At 41.7% G+C, this 4,959-nt stretch overlaps 1 pseudogene; it reads right to left on the bottom strand.

Moving 5' to 3' along the window:
• Positions 1–1,126: 1,126 nt before the first annotated feature.
• On the bottom strand, positions 1,127–4,209 carry LOC147092651 (uncharacterized; annotated as a pseudogene).
• Positions 4,210–4,959: the final 750 nt, after the last annotated feature.

Here is a 4,959-nt window from a genome sequence, read left to right as displayed (position 1 = left end):
TGTTTATTCTAATGATCTTTGCCCATGTCTACAAAACATCAAATTCCTGTTGGCTTTATCATGGAATTACCTACCCGCAAAAGTGCTTTCTTGGAATTGAGTATTTGGATCCCTATCACTCACTATTCATCCACACCCTTCAGCTCCTTCCCATTGGGAGCATTCTTCCAATCCTTGACGGCTCTCTCACAATCAGGCGGGATCACCGATGAACAATTTGTAACTGATTCAAATTTGCTGGTAATTTTCAATTATAATTTGGAACAATCTGTAACCGCATAATAAACGGTAATTACTAAAGATTTTCTCTGACCGTCTGCAAATGTTCAGCCAAAAGCAGAATACTTAATATCGATTTTGTCATCTGAATTTTTGGCAGCTTTTTTTTTTACAGATACGTTGCATCACATGTAATAGCTAATAACTTTATGAAAAATCATTCATTTTAAATTCCTTTACTATTTTGTTTGGGAGACTGATTGAAACAGATTATCAATAATATTACACATGATGCTTTTTGTCGACAGCACAAAACACTAGCAGACTGCATCTTTGTGCTGAGTGAGAGACACCAGTCCAGGCACAATCGAGATTTAAAGTCAGTATCTGGGACAAAAGAGATGAAAGGTTACATCGATGAGCCATTTCCTCCATTCGAACACAGATCACGTGACAAGAGCCCGCTCCATTTGCCAATGGGGAATCGTGTTTGACAGAGAGATCCGCGCCTGCAATATTCTCATCAATCTGCCAGGAAAGTTACCAATATCGACGATCGCAACACCTTTGTTTGTTTTGACATCAAATTATACTTTATTGATGATTTTAAGGTGGCGCGCCCGATCCCAGTACCTGCAGTGTAAGGTGGATTCCTCTGTTTCCCAAATGACCGACTCCACTGCTGATCCTCATCATTGTTATCTTTGTTTCCTGAACTTGAAATATGATAAATTTGCAGGAATAGGTTACGTTCGCTCAGCGAAAAATGCGTGAAAAAGAAAGCAGTACAGACATCAAACGCATGCTACAAAATGGAAGAAATATTTACACAAGGAATCTCCCATTTTTCACATTACCAGAAAGAAGTGTGTTCTATGGTGGAAAAGGAGTTGAAAATGAGCTTCAGTTACGAGAAAGCTTTCGTTTGTGTTGATTCATTTGATCCACATTTTCTAAATAATCTCAGAATGATTTTCCAGGGAGATGTCACCACATTCTTCAGCTGTTCTCTGAATTTCCTCTGGGTCGCTGCATAAATACACGTGTTTGGACAGGAACACAAATACTTCAGCATGGCTCCGGTTTCTGTGGCAATATATCCAGGCTCTGTGCGGTCACCTCGGTAATAAGTGGTGTTTGTCAGTCTGGTCGTTACAAAACTCACGGCATTTGTTAGCCAGAGCAATATAAAACTGCCCGATATAGTGAAGAGTAAAATGATGGATTTTCTTCGGTTATTCAACTCCGTATCGCTGTGATTCTCACTCGTGTGACCCCGGAGTCCCTTGCGGGCTCTGCTGGCTGCTAAAATACTTCTGACGGTCAAAGAATTAAACAAGGCGATTAAAGTAAAAGGAAGCCAAACAACCCAGGCGCTGTGAAACCAGATGTATGCTATACCTAGAGATGAGGAAAAGAATGCTCCATTGGACCGGCAGCCCCACTGCGCCTTGTTCATTATTTGCTGAGGTTCATATGCAAACAAAACGGGGATGTCCTTTAAAAATATTAGGACCGAGAATGTTATTATAACCGCGGCCGCAGTTCTCCCGCTGCAATACTTTGCTTTAAACTTCTGGCAGCAGATAACTACAAATCGGTCAAATGTGAAGCTCACGATGAACCAAACAGATAAATCGAGTGTGACAGCAGTCATGCATAGATTGAACTTACACACGGGAGTGTGGGACAGGAATGAAAGTGGGAAATGATAACTGAAAATATAATATACTATTACATTGAAGATCATGACCAGTAGATCTGCTGTTGCCATGGCTACCATGTAGACAGAGATACACTTGGAAAGGCCACAGTTTCCTCGGGAGGGAATCACCATTGTCACCAAGTTCGCTGTAAGAGAGAGGAGAAAAATAATATTCCAGTGTCTAATTGAAATATATATGGAGATTCCTGTTTAGAACATTTAACTCCATTCAGTGTGACTACCAAAACGGAGCAGTGTGAGAACAGGATTAGTGTAGGAGGCATTACCTCGGAAACCCACCCACACATTTTAATGGGCTGCTGCAGGGGGTGACAAAATGGTTCGAAACTCCGTTAAAAATTCTTGTGTTGGAGCTTCAAAGAGCATTGTAACAACAGCAACATTACCAGATTAAGGTGAACGCAGAAAGTGTGGGCAGACGGTTCACGAGTTGATTGCAGTCATTACCGACTGTGCTAAAATCCGAAAAACGTGTTCCCTTAACAGCAGGCTGTTTGACCAGGGATGCCGGTAATATCGATTAACAACAAACAGATTACAGTGGCTCACCGGGGACACCGACGGCAGCGAGAATTGGGTAGTAAATCTCTTTTATCAGCAGAATAGATGGGCGGCCCATTTTCTCTGAGAATATCTGAATTCTGTCGGAGCTAAAGGACTCAGACTGGCGCACGGCTCAGGCAATGGAAGGGAACATATATTTATTCACACATCAATCCTCCAAGGAGTCAATCAGGTGAAATTATAATTAGCATTAGTTACAGTCATTTAACAAATAGACTCAGGCAAGTTTTTTTTTGCCTGATACGTCAAATTAACAGAAATGTTTGAAATTGTTATTGAAAATTTTCAGGTAGAAAGTAAAATCTCCCGGTACTGCTGCTGACCCTATTGCCACAGGAGTAGTGAAGGCAGCTCCCCTTGCAATACGCATGCTAATCCTGCGCTTGATTCAATCCTAGTGCTCCAACTCCTTCAGAACAGGCTGTGCACCAAATCTTGCAATGTTGTTGATGAACCCAGTCCTGCAGCATTAACATTAACGGTGTTCCTCCTGTAGTTGTAGTACAGAAACACTTATACTAGAGGCGAGCGTGCTCCTTCAATACGAGTGGCACCCTGCACTTAAACTTGTAGTGATAGTACTCTTCTGGTAATTGTGGCAGGCTACATTTAAACAAGAACCGACCGCCCTCCTCTGGTATTTGAGGGAACCCTACATTTATACTCATCTTTAACTACACTTACACCACCGGCGACCCTGCTTCTCATGTACTAGTGGTACCACTTTACATACACTAGATGTGACCATGCACCTCTTTTACTAGATACCATACAGTTACACCAGATGTGACATTGCTCTTCCACTGCTACAGCTGATTCTATGCGTTTTCGAGGCCCTACTCTTGTTGCACTGATGGTGACCCAACCACTGCAGTACTGGTGATGACTGCTTTTGCAGCACTGGCGGTATTGCTGGGACATATGTTCTGACCAGTTTTGCAGCACGAGTGATGCACGTACTGGGGGATAAAAGTAACAACATAAGAAATAGGAGCAGGAGTCGGCCATTCGGCCCTTCGATACTGCTCTGCCATTCAATAAGATCATGGCTGGTCTTCTATCTCAACTCCACCTTCCTGCAGGATCCCCATATCCCATGATTCCCTTAATGTCCAAAAACTCTATCGATCTCTGTCTTGAATATATTCAACGACCGAGCACTCACGGCCCACTGTGATAAAGCATTCCAAAGATTTACAACACTTTCAGTAAAGAAATGGAAGACCACTTACTCTGAGACTGTGACGTCTAGTTCTTGATTCCCCAGCCAGGGGAAACATCGTCCCAGCAACTACCCTGTCAAACCCCTTGAGAATTATATACGTTTCAATGAGATCACCTCTCATTCTTCTATACTCTAGGGAATATAAGCCTAGTCTACTCAATCTGGGATAGGACAGTCCTCTGTCTCAGCAATCAGTCTATCAAACCTTCATTGCAATCTATCTAAGGCAAGTATATCCATCCTTAGGTAAGGAGAACGTAAACTGCACACAGTACGCCTGGTTTGGTCTCATGGAGGCCCTGTATAATTGCAGTAACACTTCTTTACTCGTACTTTTGTAATAAAGGATAACATACCATTTGCTTTCCCAAATTGCTTTCTGCCTCTTCAGTGTAAATTTCTGTGACACTTTTACAAGGATTCCCATATCCCTGCGAATAACAATATTTCCCAATCTCTGACCAGATAAAAACATTTTGCGTTTCCATTTTTCCTACCAAGTGGATAATTTCACACGTCTCTACATTATATTCCATCTACCATGCTCTTGCCCAGTCAACCTGTCTATATCCTTTTGCAGCCTGTTTGCGTCATCCTCACAAATTACTTTGTTTCCAAAGCAAAATTGGATGCACTACATTAATTCTCCTCATCTAATAATCATTGCGATAGATTGTAAATATCTGAGGCCCAAGCACTAATTCTAGTTACACCCTGCCAATCCGAAAAAGGCCCGTTATTCCTAATCTCTGTTTCCTGCCCATTAACCAACCCTCTGTCAATGCTAATATATTACCCCAAACACATGAGCCCTAATTTTGCATAACAACTTCTTGCGTTGCACCTTATTGAATACTTTCTGTAAATCCAAATACACTACATCCACTGGTGGCCCCTTATCTACTATGCTTGCTACAACCTCAAAAAAATCTATCAGATTTGGCAAAATCGATTTCCCTTTCATAAAGCAGTGTTGGCTCTGCCCGATCATATTATGATTTTCAAAGTGGTCTGTTACACATCCCTAATAATTGATTCTAGCATTTTCCCTGCAATTGTTCTCAGGCTAACTGGCCTGTAGTTCCATGTTTTCTCTCTCCCTCCTTTCTTGAATAGCAGTATTGCATTTGCTAACATCGAATCTGCGGGGACCATTCTAGAATGTAGGGAATTTTGGATGACCCATTACAATACAACCACTCTCTCTGTAGTCTGCTCTTTTAAA

The sequence above is a fragment of the Somniosus microcephalus genome, unplaced genomic scaffold (assembly GCF_052327205.1).
Source record: "Somniosus microcephalus isolate GS21.2 unplaced genomic scaffold, FLI_Smic_1.0 unresolved_chr2, whole genome shotgun sequence".
Taxonomy (NCBI): Eukaryota; Metazoa; Chordata; class Chondrichthyes; order Squaliformes; family Somniosidae; genus Somniosus; species Somniosus microcephalus.
The sequence above is the reverse complement of the archived record's forward strand: the minus strand, read 5'-3'. Positions and strand labels throughout refer to the sequence as shown.